The sequence below is a fragment of the Vigna unguiculata genome, chromosome 1, assembly GCF_004118075.2.
Source record: "Vigna unguiculata cultivar IT97K-499-35 chromosome 1, ASM411807v1, whole genome shotgun sequence".
In the NCBI taxonomy this organism is placed as follows: domain Eukaryota; kingdom Viridiplantae; phylum Streptophyta; class Magnoliopsida; order Fabales; family Fabaceae; genus Vigna; species Vigna unguiculata.
In genome coordinates, this window is record NC_040279.1 from 23,936,263 (window position 1) to 23,950,298 (window position 14,036).

At 33.3% G+C, this 14,036-nt stretch overlaps 1 pseudogene; it reads left to right on the forward strand.

The window, feature by feature from the left end:
- The first annotated feature begins 9,208 nt into the window (after nt 1–9,208).
- LOC114173527 lies at nt 9,209–13,736 on the forward strand (annotated as a pseudogene).
- Nucleotides 13,737–14,036: the final 300 nt, after the last annotated feature.

The window sequence follows — 14,036 nt, forward strand, 5'->3', positions numbered from 1 at the left end:
TGGCGGGTGTGCATGACCGCCAGGCAGTTCATCAGAGAACCCAGAAACTAGGGTACAGGTTTGTGGCGCCTGGCGGTACGGGGATTCCTCGCCCGGCGGTTCCTCATGGAACCTAGAAAACGCACTAGAATAGCATGTGCCGCCTGGCGGCTATGAGCAGCCCGCCAGGCGGTTTTTGGAGATTTTCCAGAAACGCGAAATTCATAAAATTTACCACATATACGCATCCAATTGTACATGCTTTCATACAGGATAAATTAATACATGCAAAGAAGCGGGTTCAGCTCCCCTAACCTGGATCCTTTTGCTTTAAAACCTTAACACTTGAGAATTTCCAATGATCAATTATGGCCCTCCTCTTTGGCTTCCTCTCACTCAAGCCTCACCACAACTCAGAGTTCGTGTTTAGTTTTCTGGTATAACCTTAGTTTTGCAAAACTCTAACTATTAACCAAATATTTCTTTTAAAAGGGTGTCTAAAAACTAGGTCAATTACCTAAAACGAAAATTTAGTCTTAAATGAGTTGTTAATGCCATTTACCATCTCCTTATGGCCATTTTGCAGCCACTGCCATACCACTAGGGTTTTCCCCCCAACCTTTCATATTTAAGCCAAAGCCAAAATACCAAAAATTAAGGTTTTAATTTTGGTTCTTCAAGGTTTGAATCCATGACCACTCAATCACAATTCAAGAGCACAACCAATCATATTTCATGCTTAACAAATCTAATTCAGACATCATATCATTCCATAACATGATTAACATATATTTAAAATAATAACAAACAATAACACAAAAATTAGCATACATAGGACTTGAACCCAAGTCCTCTCACATAATTAAAATACTCTTAATCACTTGAGCTAGTACTTTTCCACGTCATACCAATCATAATTTAATGTCATAAATGTTCTTCCCTCCCGTATTTATTAATTAATTAATTATTTAATTAATTAAATTCCACGGGTCTTACAATATTGACTTGCTTGGTATGAAATGAAATAAGAATGGGTTCGTTGGTTGATGGTGCATTGGCATGAGATTATAATGCTTGAGATGGCATGTGGAATGTTGTGCATAAAAGAGTTTCATGGGAAAATCTTGGTGATGGTGTGGTTAGTGTATACTTTGATATAGGAGATGTCTAGATTAAGAAAGGTATCCTGAACTCTAATAATCGTTCACACTCATATAAAGTAGAATGGTTTATGTGGTGAGAATGGTAGGAGGTCCTAGTCTTTGATAGGATAATGGCCTTAGACAATTAAGGGATTAACCCTGGGGTGTGGTTTGGTGATAACCCCTTGTATCTAGAGTTTAGAAACCAACATCGGCGCATACTTCCGTTAGAATTTTATATCAAGAGTATAATTCGAATATTTAAGTCAGAAGGTCTTACATTTGTTTGTTATCACATGGTTTGGGTGCTTACTGTTTCGTATGTTTATAACCTGATTTAACATTTACTTGCTCAATAATATGATTAAAAATCTTTTACTCTAGCTTACCCTTTTTGTTTGGTGTCTGTTTCTCTATTTGACTTTTTCCTTTTTGCAATGATCACCAAATTTTTTGTGTGAGCAGATGTGAAAATTTTTGGAGATCGTTCAGATGGTGGTGATGCTACTTTCCGGTTTAGTTATGACTCTCTTTTTAGCAACTTTTGAGGCGCTAAGGCCTAGGTAGTTTTTTGCTCTGTGAGCGATCCTTTTGCCATTTGTTTCTCTTAATTCTTGTTTGAGGCATTCTGTTGTACCTTTGGGTATTTCTTTCAGTATACTTTCTGTTAGTACTCTATGTTATACGATAAATATACAACATTTATTTATTAGATTTATTATACTAAATTGGGACGTTATAAATACTGCCTTTTGTAACTCTTTGCATAAGTAATAATATTTCCATTCTATGAACTAAAATGATAACTATATTGAAGATTTAACAAAATATCAAATAAAATTCATTTTAACTAATGTTTTTACCATCAAGTCAATGAAAAAATATATAAATAAAATATAATTAGAAAATTAGAATAAAGTCCAAATGTATCTATCTTTCAATAGTGTACATATTATTATGTAATTTTCTATTATCTAATAGTTTATTAAATTATATGATTTTTATTATCATATTAATTCATATGTTTTATTATATTATACTCGAGCAATATATCAAGATAAGAGCATATTTATAAACTATTATTTCTTGGTGATTATAAAGCAATACTACTAAATTTAATAATTACTGTTAATTTATAATATTATTTCCAAATATTTTAGATGTATATCTGAATATTCTAGATACAAAATAGGTAAAAAGAAATCAATTGAAAACAATAGATAAAAGAAACTATTGTGAATTTTCTTATAATTGTTTTTCATGAAACATCTTTGTCATTTTCATGGTCCATTAGTTCTCTTTCGTCTCAGCCAAAGAATGCCTACAGTGTGTTTTAAAAAGGAAAAAGAAAATACAAAGACATGACCTATTTTATATAGCTGTACATTTTTTAGTTGAAGGAAAAAAAATAATAATAAAAGGAAAATTTGACTTTTAGATTTTTTACATTTCCATTTTTTTCTATTTTTTTTTCTCTTTTTCTAATGGAGTTAAATGCAAAAGAAAATAAGGAATGGGGAAAAGTGGGAATATTGTACTTTTGTAATACGATTCAGAAACATGTGACAGAAAAGTTAATATGCAACACAGCACATTTGAAGGAAGTATTATTATTTTATATTTAACAGATTTTTACATATACTTTTTATTTTTTATTTTTTATTTTAATTTCTATTTTTTTAAATATAAAAAATAATTTTTTAATAACAAAGATAACTATAAGTGGGTTCATCTAATCTAAAAAATATATTTTCTTATCTTAAACAAAAATATCTTTGCAAATAGCTTATGTCTATTATTTATGGAAACATGTGACAGAAATCTTGTGCGCACCATTGTTGATGTAGGACCATGTCTTTGAAGCCCTTTAACTGCCATTATTATACCGCGCCACCACTACAGAAGACCCCGTTGTGACCGCCTTGATCCGGCTGTGGCCCCACCAACTCTTAATACTTTTCCATCTCAACTAAAGCAATCAATGTCACCTTCCAAATCCCAGTACCATAATAATAATAATAATAATAATAATAATAATAATAATTAATAATAATAATATAATAATAACAACAATCGTAGTGTATGGTCTGATAGGTGACTGACCGATTAGATTATTTGGAAAAAGATTTTTATATATGTGATTTTGTATCTGTTAGATTACTTTTATGAGATTTTTATATATGAACAGCGACTTTACGGGTTATTTTGTGGTTTTTTTAAATTTTTTTTATTTTTATTTTTATTTACTTTTTAATTTTTTTAATTTTTTTTAATTTTTTTAATTTTATTAAATGTACACGTGTCAATTTAGGAGCATGCCAAGTGTCATTTTGTGATTTTTTTGAATTTTTTATTTTATTTTTGTTGAATTTTTGTTGAATTTTTTTGATTTTTTTTAAATGTCCACGTGTCAACCCAGTAGTGTGCCACGTGTGAAAGTCAATATTCTATATTCAATTTGGTCCCTATATTTGTTATATTTGTTCAATTAGGTCCCAATTTTTGTTAACATTAACCAATTTGGTCCCTATCGAAGATGTAACCAAATTTAATTTTTATATCAAAGTTATAATGATGTGAATTTTAATATATTATATAAAAATATTTAATAAAAAAATTGAATTTTAATATAAAAATTAAATTTTAATATAAAAATTAAATTTGGTTTTAATTTGGAGAGGGACCAAATTGGTTAATGTTAACAAAAATTGGAACCTAATTGAACAAAAATAACAAATATAGGGATCAAATTGAATTTAGAACATTGATTTTGACACGTGACAAGCTACTGGGTTGACACGTGGACATTTAAAAAAAATTAAAAAAAAACCACGAAGTGACACGTGGCACACTCCTAGGCTGACACGTGTACATTAAAAAAATAAAATTTAAAATTTAAAAATTTAAAAAAAATTTAAAAAAATTTAAAAAATATATTCAAAAAAACCACGAAATGACTGGCACGTGTCACTTAGGTCGTTTATGGCCATTAATGATTTAAACGGTGTTAGCAAAAAAGAACGCAATTGAACAAAATTGACAAAAATTGGGACCTATTTGAACACAAAACCAAAATTAGGACTTATTTGAAAAAGCTTGACGAAAATTGGGACCAAAAAGGTATTTTAACCTTAGAAGAAAATTTTCAAATACGTGATTAAACGTTTGGTCGTTACTTAGAAATTTTGGAAGAAGATTTTTATACATGTAATTAATATTTATTCGAAAGTTGTTTAAGTGAGACTATTTTAAAGAAGATTCTCCCAATCAGAATTTGTTTATTCACATCAAGCAATATCATTACATATCAAAATGTTTGGTCCTGTTAACTGAACAATGTCCGTAAGATCACTCCAATACCTAATTAACATAAACAGGTCAATAATAAGGATTAAAAATGATTGATCGGTCAGTAATTAGGTTGGTTCTAATCACGAGTTCATGAAAAAGACTATAAATACAAGTCAAAGATATGATTGTTAAAACTTTTGTCTCACATTAATCACAACATTTATTGCTTTGACTGATAGATCCTTCCTTGATTTTAGGATCAGAGCACCTTTAACAAGTACTCACCAATCGGTTAATGAACAAGAACGCCAAATGGATAATTGGAGTGAAGATTTAGAGAGCTTGCAAATTGTTTAAGAGGATGTTCGACCCCTACACCCAAAAAATTGTGGCACTGACGGTGGCACCAAGCGATCATTTACTCATATCTACATGGTGACCTCAAGAAACATGACGAGCAACGTACACGTCGACAACGCTTCAAACAACCAAACAAATACAAGGAAAATGTTGAGGAGGATGCAACAACGCATGGATGGATGTAGAGGAATTACGAGGCAAAAATCAGGAGTTTGATGGAAAATATTGAGGCCATAAGACAATAGAAGGTTGGAAAAGAGCACATATCGTCGACTCCAACTCTATCCGGTCTCTTTAAATAGTTTCAAGTATAATTGCTCAGAGGAAGGGAGGACCAGCCTTGACCCTCTCGAGTCAAGCTGGGTGAGCGAACAAAGAAAGAGTTTACCTATACCGTTCAAGAAAGTACATGAGCCAGCATGGGTTTCAACCTGTCTGGTGCAACGGACCGAAGGGATGTTTCCATTCACCCTGGAGATAGTGGGAGACACCCTTGCCCGAGTGGTGGAAGATACAAATTTTGGAAAGATGAATCCCTAAGAACTTTCATGGAAAGGTTTAATAAAATGTCTGTAAAGATAAAAAATTTAAGTGATGAAATAGTTAGGCACCACTTCACCACGGGCCTAAAATCCAATCCTTTCGCTGATAAGATTTGTAGGAAGCCACCCAAGAGCATGGATGAGCATGCAAATGGAAGACATAAGGGACTTTTGTCAACAAGTCCGAGCAAAACCGGTGTTGGGGAGTAATGTTTATCCGTCCGGTAAGCCATTGACAAGCAAGGCCCTAAAGTGGCCTAAAGGGCCAAAATTCAACAGCTACACCCTTCTCAGCGCCTCAAGGGCTAAGATCATGTAGGAGGCCTTTAGTGTCAATAGACTACTGCCTCCGAGGAAGAAACCAACACCGCTAACGCCAATGGAAACAAACATTGCCTGTTCCACCACAACATCAGCCACACTACGGAGGAGTGTCACACCTTAAGAGACAAAATTGAATTGGGGTTGGCCAAATGAACCAATACGTTAGGAAGGATTGAGCGGAATGCAACCCTCCCTAGAGAAGAAGCCTTATCCAGTTCCCCAAAAAATCTCACCAGACAAATCACAAAACCGACCAGAGGGGAGGATCCTCCAACAAAGGGAGCCGCAGTAGAAGCAAAAGACGAGACTGCCCTCTTAAGGGCTACATGAACACAATTTTGGGAGGATTCATAGGAGGTGGAACCACCTCATCTGCTCTAAAGAGGCATATCCAAGTGCTTAAGTCCGTACACCTTGTAGAAAAGAGAATTAGAAGCATGCCTTCGTTCACCTTCATCGACAAAGCCTACAAGGCCCTCGACTCAGACTAGGACGAACCCATGGTCATCTCGATCACACCTGCAGATTACAGAATCAACAAGGTGTTGTTGGTCAACAAGGGCAACTCTATCAACATCCTTTACTGAAGACGTTTAGAAAGATGGACATCTAGGAGGATTTGATTGTTCCTTACAACAAACAGAACATGGGCTTCTTTGGTGAACGAGTGGACACCAGAGGCTACCTTGATCTAAGAACCCAAATCAGATCGAGGAAGAGCCTTAAAGAGGTGGAGGTTCGATATTTACTAGTGGAGGCCAACACTCGTTCAACGTTCTGATAGGTCGATCGTGCCTCAACATGTTCGATGCCATTGTCTCCACCCCTCACTTGGCCATGAAATTCCAAGCAGACAAGGAAGGAATATGATTGTACATGCCAATTAGCAAATCACCCGAGAGGATTACGCATTCAGGTTAAAGATGAACACCTACCACCACCACCACACAAAACTTGTTGTTCAGAGGTAGCCATGGCAGACTTGGACCCCTTGAACCAATACCGAAGATAGGATGGAATCCTAAGGATAGACCAAATACCTTTTTGATTGGCTGAAAGGAAAGTCAAGTCACGAAGATGGGAAATGACTTGAACCCCACAAATGAGAAAGAGCTAACGAAAGTGCTCCTTAGGAACAAATATCTCTATACTTGGACGTCAGCTAACATGTCGGGAATCCACCCGTGGGTCATGTCCTACAAGCTAGCGATCTTTAGGAAAGTTCGACTGGTAGCCCAAAAGAAGAGTCGGCTCAGAGAAGAATGGAGAAAGGTAGCAAAAAACGAGGTGCAAAAGCTTTTGGAGGTTGATTTCATTCGAGAGGTAAAATACACCTCATGCCCCGCCCATGTGGTATTAGTCAAAAAATTGAGCGTTTAGTGGAGAATGTGCACAGACTTCACCGACCTCAACAAAATGTGCCCTAAAGACGCTTATCCCCTACCCAACATTGATCAGCTAGTCGATTGAGCTTCCTATCATAATGTGCTGAGTTTTCTGGACACTATTTCGGATACAACCAAATACCCATGTATGAATCGAACAGGGACAAGACTGCCTTCATCACCAAACAAGCCAATTATTATCATGAAGTAATGTCGTTTAGGGTCAAAAACACTAATGCCACGTACCAATGCCTAATTGACAAGATCTTTCATCACCAGATCACCAGATCGACATATATATACACACACACACACACACATATATATATATATATATATATATATATATATATATATATATATATGTGTGTGTGTGTGTGTGTGTGTATAATATGCACAAACACACACTACACACTTTTTATTTTTTATTTCTTCTAATTGTTTGGCTTGTCATAAAATTCATTCGCATCAAGATATTTTCCTTCTTATTACAACCTTTGTGCAATTATGTTTAAATGATGTATGTCGACTAGATTGATATTTGAAAAGTTTTCATTGTGTCATTTTATTCAACGGTCTATCAAATTGTTTCCATATGATCTTGTTTTTAATATTTTTATTTGTTGTTTATTTTTATCATGCATAACATTGTTTTTTTACTTAAGAGTATACCACAAAGTCCAAGCGCCACGATTCGAGTGTGACTTGGCCCCCGCCACAGGACAATTGTGCAACTCGCAACAATCTCCCCCTTAATAATTGTCCACCATGAATCGAACTCGTCACCTTAGCTCTGATACCAATTGTTAGGATCGAGCGCTTACCGCTAGGCCAAAAGCTATAGTCATTAGTCAAGTCGCAACTCATTTTACTTAAGAGTGTAACACAAACCTTTGATTGTGACCGACCCACTTGGCCTCTACCATGGAACAATTGATGCCACCTACAACAATCTCTCCCTCAGTAATTATCCTACTAGGAATCCTACTTGGATTTTGACTTGACCCATTTGGCCTCCGTAACGGGACAATTGCGCAACCTGCAACAATAACTCATTCATAGTGTAATTTTATAACTTTAATCACATAAATAAATTTTAGTTACTATAATAAAATAATTTAATGTAGTTGTCATTAATCTTTTTATCATCATCCAACATATATTGAAGTTCAAAAGATAAAAAATCTATGTTAAATTTCAATTACTATTAGTCTAATCATTTTTCTTTGTATGATTTTGATCAAGTGATGTATTCTAATTTTTATTGGTATACAAAAAATAGATTGCATTAGAATTTAAAATATTGAAGTAAACATACATTTAAAATATTTGTTTTCCTTTTACATTTTTTTTGAAATATTTTGTTTATGAATTTAATAAATATTTTGACTCTCTGATGAAATTTTATTTAGTATTTTAATTTAAAATGTATACGATTATAATTTTCTTCTGAATACTTTATATTAAATAAACAAAAATACCCCTTTTAATATTAAATATTTAATAATATTATATTTTTTTTAATCGTAATTTTTTTAATTATTTTATATAAATAATTAATTGATTTTGAAATAACAAGAAAGCAAGTAAAAATACAAATGCAGAAATGAGTATATACTTGTTATTCAACGAATACAAAATTTGATATTCATTATATTTGAGTGTGAAAATAAAAATAAACTTTTCTTTCAAAATATATATAAAATAATGAAATTTGTCTTTACCCTCTTAGTGTAGAAGAGATAATAAATAGGTTTGTAAGAATATGATAATGAACGATGAGCGTCAAAATTTCAAGCTTTAATTATTATTGTTATTAATATTAGCGACATAATTAATTCCTCGCCACCAAAATCAGTAAAATACTATCAGAAACTTTACTCTATGAGGCGACAAAATTATCAACGATACATACATTCATTGATTATGCAAAGGTTCAATGAATAATTAGACTTTTCATGTTCTCTCCATATTTAATGACGAAATTTAGAATGCATTCTCTGTTTATTGAACAAATATCCTTTATAAACGGATGACTTCATCATGTTTTGAGATCTTATATTTAAAATTATTGAAATATTATATATTAAATTTAATTAAATTACAATTTCATTTTCTTTTATATCTGATAATTATTTTTAGAGGGGCAGGCTAAAAAGTACATCTCATCTCCCTCTTTATACAGGAAGCACATGTTAATTTTGTGTTGGTAGGTAAGAGTGATCTGAGAATGGGGTTTCAAATTTTCTTTAGTTTCTTCCTTTTGTTACTGCCTACGTTCTCTTCCTCCCAGTATCTTGGGAACAACCTTCTATCTAATCGGAAAATATTCCTCAAAGAAGAAGAAAACCTTACCTCTTACGCTGCGATTTTTGATGCTGGTAGCACTGGAACTCGAGTTCACGTTTTCCATTTCGACCAGAACTTAGATCTCCTTCGCATTGGCAATAATCTTGAGTTTCTCGCATCGGTACCGTCATTTGGCCTGCTAATGTTTTCTTCATAACCTGTTCTCATGCAAAACCTCACTCTCGTTCTTGTGCTGTAGGTCACACCTGGTTTGAGTTCATATGCGGATAATCCTGAAAAAGCAGCACGATCTTTGATTCCACTTTTAGAGGCAGCTGAAAATGTTGTCCCACAGAACCTGCACCCCAAGACACCCCTTACGCTTGGCGTGGGTCTTTCTCTTCTCTATAACAATACAACGTTTGGCCCAAAATCTGAACAACATTTTTCACATAATGTCTTTTCATTTTGTTAATGATGCAGGCAACCGCAGGTTTGAGACTTTTGGAAGGAAATGCTGCTGAACAGATATTGCAAGCGGTAACTCACCAGAGCTTCGTTTTCTCATTTTGCTTATTATGGCTTTTCAACTTCTTGCGTTTTGAGTTTGTTATCTTTCAGGTTAGGGATTTGTTCAGGAACAGAAGTAGTCTGAACGTTCAATCAGATGATGCAGTAGCCATAGTTGAAGGAACCCGAGAAGGTTCTTATTTATGGGTATGATATGAGATCTCTTTTTTCTGGCTTTTTTGTAAATTTGGGTCCTTTTGACCGATAAATTGTAAATATGGGTCCTTTGAAATTTTTTTTACAAATATGGGTCATGTCGTCAGGGGAGAGGACGACATTCAAAAGAAGTCGTACTCCAAAAGACCGGTTTCATATTATTTTTTTTTTTTTTTTTTTTTTTTTTTAAATTAAAGCCGTTAGAGGGGAGACCGGCTTCTGCACTGAAGTCGTCAGGCAGAAGACCGGTTTCTGTTTTTTTTTTTAAACCTTGCATTTTATTTTAATGATGAGGCATGAAAAGGGGGCATGAGGTGTGTGGGGTTGGGTCTAGGGAAGGTTGGTCTGGCACCGTTGATGGGTGTAGAAAGGGAAGAGGTCAAAGGGTGGGGCATTAAAGATGAAGGGTTGAGGATGAAGAGAAGAGAAGGGTGGGGCAATAACAAAAATCTGTCTGGTTGGAAGTGAAAAATTATAATAATAATTTAGTATAAGAAGATATATCAGTGACAGAGACGAAAGGGTAATAAGGAGGTAAATGATAAGAAAATCTTGGAGAAATGAATAAAAAGTTCGCAATGTGAAAGGTAATAAATAAGTTAGATCCTGACGAAATAAGCTACTGAAATAGTCACTGGTGTGTGAAATAGCCGGTCTTCTGCCTGACGACTTCAGTGCAGAAGCCGGTCTCCCCTCTAACGGCTTTAATTATAAAAAAAAAAAAAAAAAAAAAAGAAATCGGTCCTTTGGAAGACGATTTCTTCTTGTCGTCCTCCCCTTGACGACATGATCCATATTTACAAAAAAATTTTCAAAGGACCCATATTTACAATTTATCGGTCAAAAGGACCCAGATTTACAAAAAAGCCCTTTTTTCTTCATAACCTTGTCCATTTGATTTTACTTTTCGTTTTTTCTTAAATTAATGATATTTTAATTATTAAATTTTGATAAGTAGTTTAAATTTTTTTTTCTTTCAAGCCAAAATAATATTAAAATAAATGCAATACGTCTAAGCGATAGCTAAAGAAACTTTCTGTAAATAAAAAGAGAAGAAAGGCTAAAATATAAATTTAATAGGTTTCTTTTCTTTCCGACATAGATCTCAACAAATCGTATCAAGCACAACGACCACCCTACTTCAACCATGAAATGAATAAAGAATCAAGAGAGATCCTCTGGGTCAAGAATTTTTTACTTAAATTTATTTTTACTCTGAGAACAAATACAGTCTTACTTTTTATCTAATCATTAAACTCCATTGTAAAATTTTAAAGATAATTAATATATATATATATATATATATATATATATATATATATATTGATGTGACAGCATACATGATATTATTGCCGTTGGTTCTTTCCGTATATGTCATCAGATATTCTTTTAAATTTTAAAATTTTAAAAGACCGCGAATAAGGGAGAGTCATATAAATATTTGATATTTTAAAATTTGTATCTAATTGTTTAATTTATTGTGTATGAATTATTTGGATGATGGATTAATTTGAAAGAATTATTGGGATGGTAAATTGATATTGGGTTAATTATTTTTGAAAAAACTTTCATTTTATTTTAGTTTGAAATAGTAAATATATTGAATTTTAAAAAGATTAACATAATGAATGATATTATATTAAAAATGTTATTAAGTTAATATATAAAATAAATTTATATTTTATTAAAATAAAATAAAATAAATATAGAGAATAATTATTGATGAATAAAAAAAATTAATAAATAATTATATTATAAAAGATATAATTAATATTATAAAATGTGAATATAAAAAAATCGCTTTATATATTATTATACATTAAGTAATTATTCTTATTATAACGGACTGTGATTTAATATATATCAAAAATAAAAATTATTTATAAATATCAAAACATCATTGTAAAATTAAGTAAAATATTCACAAAATTTTAAATAAATTTTGTAATTAATTAAACTTATCACATTATTTTAAATTTATATATATATATTGTTTTTAGTGAATAATTTATTAGTCTGATGTCTGGACGCAATTTTAGGGAAATCATATTGATATCACTGTGGTGTATTTGTGTTGTGCATTATAATTTTTGTGACTTACTTGCAACTTTTATGAGTTGTAATTGGCTGTGAATTATCTACTGGGGAGGCTGGGAAAAAGATTTTCAAGGACAGTGGGAGTAGTTGATCTTGGAGGTGGATCAGTTCAAATGGCATATGCTGTCTCAAGGAAGACAGCCAAAAATGCCCCATTACTACCTCAAGGACAGGATCCATACATAAAGAAGCTATATGCGAAGGGCAAAAACTATGATCTCTATGTTCACAGGTTTCATTTCTTATTCTCCCTACTCACATGAGACAAGTTTAGATTTCACATCATTTTCAGAATGGTACAATATTTAGTTTTAAACACCATCATTTGTGTTTCAGTTACTTGCGCTATGGTACAGAAGCATTTCGTGCTCAGGTTTTGAAGCTCACTAATGGCTCTGCTAACCCTTGCATTTTGGCTGGATACGATGGTAAACAGACCCATTGCTTTGTGCCATTCACTTCTTCATGATATGTTGAGAGATGAGGAAAAAGCACCATTCCGGTGAATTTGCGTGGCAATAACAAGTGAGTTTGTTGTTGTTTATAGGAAGATATACATATTCAGGAGTGGAGTATGCAGTGTACCCTCCAAAGTCAGGGCCCAGTTATGATGCATGCAGAGAGATTGTCCTTGAGGCTCTGAAACTGAACGCGCCATGTTCTCATCGCAATTGCTCATTTGGTGGGGTCTGGGACGGTGGAAAAGGAAGTGGACAAACACATATTTATGCTACTTCATCGTTCTATTACCTGAACAGAGACGTAAGAGCATTATTTTGGCGTGAGTTTCTGATCTGGATTTCTTTCTCAGGCTACACTGATAGTAATTTGATTGTTTATTGTATAGGTTGGTATCGTTGATCCAAAATCTCCCAATGCCATTGTTCGCCCTGTGGATCTTGAAAACCTGGTTAAGAAAGCTTGTGGAAAAACATTTGAAGATGCCATATCCAGTTATCCACTTCTTTCTAAAGAAAGAGTTACATTTGTATGCATGGACATTACATACCAGTATGCGTTGCTGGTTGATGGATTTGGTAGGTTTCCACTATATATGATCATGTTCAAATTCATACAAATTGGTTATTGTTATTATTATGTGTTTGTTTTTCATTGCTTGTGCATGTATTTGTTTCCAGGCCTAGATCCTAATCAAAAGTTTACACTGGCTGATAAAATTGAATATGAAGATGCTCTTGTGGAAACAGCATGGGCTCTTGGCACAGCCATAGAAGCCATATCATCACTGCCTAAATTTGAACGATTGATGTATTTCATGTAAGCTTCTATGTGGAAGCTATAACTAATGATGCTCAATTACTAGAAATAAATGAGACTTTCCACTTTAACGATTAGATTATGCAGGTGAGGTTGTGGTGGAAGAAATGCCCTAATCACTCATATTAAATCACACATCAATCTAATTAATTAATCTGTAATTTATTTTATAACTTCAGTCCATTATAAGAAAAATTATAAGTAAGTTATCCTTAGTCGGTAATTTATCCAAGAATACTCTCCATTCTAGTATTTGAGCCTTAGGAGTTATTCTTGTACTCAACAACATTTTGAACTCATTGTTATGTACTTTTCAGCACTTTTCTGCAATGTTTTATAAGCTGTCTTTACTAAGTATATCCCATCCTCATCTTCTTTCCATTTTCAAGTATCAAAATACTCCTTTCGTAATCGTGGCCCGTTAATAACGAGGAGGAGTTGTTTCTCCATAGTTGATTCCCATACAAATTGTGGTATCCTCCACAATAAGTCTCAATGCCAAACATTGTCCTCCCAGTGACTGACCTCCCCAATAGCACCATCTTAAATTTGATTGATTACCATGAAACTTAACCATGCATAATTCTTGGACCAAACATTTTAACTGACTGAAATACAAAATC